This window comes from Neopelma chrysocephalum, unplaced genomic scaffold (assembly GCF_003984885.1).
Source record: "Neopelma chrysocephalum unplaced genomic scaffold, ASM398488v2 Primary Assembly neopelma1_136, whole genome shotgun sequence".
In the NCBI taxonomy this organism is placed as follows: Eukaryota; Metazoa; Chordata; class Aves; order Passeriformes; family Pipridae; genus Neopelma; species Neopelma chrysocephalum.
Window position 1 is genome coordinate 20,289 of NW_020897798.1, and position 2,635 is coordinate 22,923.

General features: G+C 63.2%; 1 protein-coding gene and 1 long non-coding RNA gene across 3 annotated transcripts in view; both read left to right on the plus strand.

The window, feature by feature from the left end:
- ASIC1 (acid sensing ion channel subunit 1) overlaps positions 1–2,635 on the plus strand; it is a 23,475-nt gene that overhangs the window by 2,827 nt on the left and 18,013 nt on the right. The window lies entirely within an intron of this gene.
- LOC113975241 lies at positions 222–862 on the plus strand. Its single transcript, XR_003536790.1, has 3 exons — positions 222–244; positions 543–575; positions 814–862. It is a non-coding gene; the product is annotated as an uncharacterized LOC113975241 (long non-coding RNA).

Here is a 2,635-nt window from a genome sequence, read left to right on the forward strand (position 1 = left end):
TTGGGAGGTTTGGGTTTGGGAGGTTTGGGTTTGGGAGGTTTGGGTTTTGCTGCTGCTCCAGGTTTGGGAGCAGCAAACCCAAACCTCCCAAACCCAGAGCAGCAACAAACCCAAACCTCTGCTCCAGGTTTGGGAGGTTTGGTTTTTGCTGCTGCTGCTCCGGGTTTGGGAGGTTTGGATTTTGCTGCTGCTCCAGGTTTAGGAGGTTTGGGTTTGGGAGGTTTGGGTTTTGCTGCTGCTCCAGGTTTGGGAGGTTTGGGAGGTTTGGGTTTTGCTGCTGCTGCTCCAGGTTTGGGAGGTTTAGGTTTGCTGCTGTTCTGGATTTGGGAGGTTTGGGTTTTGCTGCTGCTCCGGGTTTGGGAGGTTTGGGTTTGGGAGGTTTGGGTTTGGGAGGTTTGGGTTTGGGAGGTTTGGGTTTGGAAGGTTTGGGTTCGGGAGGTTTGGATTTGCTGCTGCTCCGGGTTTGGGAGCAGCAAACCCAAACCTCCCAAACCCAAACCTCCCAAACCCAGAGCAGCAGCAAACCCAAACCTCTGCTCCAGGTTTGGGAGGTTTGGATTTTGGTGCTGTTCCGGGTTTGGGAGGTTTAGGTTTTGCTGCTGCTCCGGGTTTGGGAGGTTCAGGTTTTGCTGCTGCTCCGGGTTTGGGAGGTTTGGGTTTTGCTGCTGTTCTGGGTTTGGGAGGTTTGGGATTTGCTGCTGCTCCGGGTTTGGGAGGTTTGGGTTCGGGAGGTTTGGATTTGCTGCTGCTCCAGGTTTAGGAGGTTTGGGAGGTTTGGGAGGTTTAGGTTTGCTGCTGCTCCGGCTTTGGGAGGTTTGGGAGGTTTGGATTTGCTGCTGCTCCGTGCTGTGGCCTCACGGGGGTGTCCCCACACGGGCAGAGCTGCCCGGGGATGGTTTGGGCTCTGCAGAGCGGGGCTGTGGAGGTGCCGCGGGGGAAAGGCACGGGTGGAAAAGCAGGCAGAGCGTGGCTGGCTGGCTGGATGGCTGGCTGGATGAGCTGGCAGGGAGCCCAGGGAGCCCCTGGATCCCTTGGGAAGCGGGTCCCGGCGGTGGCACAGGCTGTGCCCTGCCGCAGAGGTTGGTCCTGCCCGGGCTCGGAGCACAATGGAGCCTTTGTCCCCGGGGCTGCCTCTCCCTGTCCAGCTGCGGACGAGAGGCAGCGCCGGCTCTTGGGGGGCTGCCTCATCCATTTCTGCCCGTTCCGCCGTGGGTTGTTGTGTGTCTGCGCCGCTCGGGGGTCCCCGTCCGTGTCCCCAACCCGGGGATGTCCCGCTCGGGTCCCACTCCGGGTGTCTCGTGGATTCCGGCGATTTTAATGCCCTGCCCGGAATCCCGCGGCTCCGAGCGGGTCCCTCCTGTCAGCCATCAGAGGTTGGGTTGTTAAATGGAGGCTCGTTGTTGTTTAAATGGGGTCGCAGCCCCGGGGGAAGGGGAATGTTGGATCCCCTCCGGCGGGACCGGGAGCGGGACCGGTTCCAGCCACAGCCCCCGACCCCGGGGCTCTTCCCGGGGCTCTTCCGTGCGCCGAAATCCCCCGGGGACCCTCATCCCGGTTCCCACCTTCCTCTGCTGGGTCCAAACCCCCCTGGGGACCCTCATCCCGGCTCCCCACTTCCCTCTGCTCCAAAAAAAACCCCTGGGGGACCCTCCTCCCGGCTCCACACCTTCCTCTGCTCCAACCCCCCCTGGGGACCCTCATCCCACCTCCCCACCTTCCTCTGCCGGGTCCAAACCACTCCGGGGACCCTCATCCCAGCTCCCCACCCTCCTCTACCAGGCTCCAAACGCCCTGGGACCCTCATCCCACCTCCCAGCCTTCCTCTGCCGGGTGCAAACCCCCCAAGGACCCTCATCCCAGCTCCTCAACTTCCTCTGCTCCAAAACCCCCCCGGGGACCCTCATCCCACCTCCCCACCTTCTTCTGCCGGGTCCAAACCCCCCCGGGACCCTCATCTCGACTCCACACCTTCTTTTCCGGGCTCCAAACCCCCCCGGGGACCCTCATCCCGGCTCCCACCTCCCTCTGCTGGGCTCCAACCCCCCCGGGGACCCTCATTCCAGCTTCCCACTTCCTCTGCCGGGTCCAACCCCCCCCCCGGGACCCCCCTTCCACCTCCCCCCCCCCCTCTCCCCCCGCCCCCCTCGTCCCCTCCAGCGGCAGGAGCCGACCAGACTCTCCCGCAGCTGGTTTTGTTCTTCCTGCCTGGATTATTCCCCGCCAGCAGGTCGGGATGATTTAAATGGATTTGATTAGAGGAAGCTGGCCCTGTGCTGCGGCCCTGGTGCCCTCTGGGTTCCCCTGGCAGCCTGGCACGGGCAGGGTTGTGTGTGGTGGGGTTGGGATGGTGCTGCCCATGAAGGGGGCACCGGTCGTATGTGGGGGTCCCGCTGTTGCAGAAGGTTTTGGGGGGGTTGTTTGTGAATTCCTGCTCCCTCCTCCTGGCTGGCACTGCCTTGGGGCTGCCCTGGGCCTGCTGGCACCTCTGGGGGGTGCTGGGCACCGGGACCTGCTGATGCACCCCCAGCCCGGGACACCCCAGTGCCTCATTCCCCTCTGCGTTTTGGGGACCCCAAAATGCTGCCCCGGGGGTGATTTTGGGGTCCCTCCTGCCCCTCTGTGTTTTGGGGAGCCC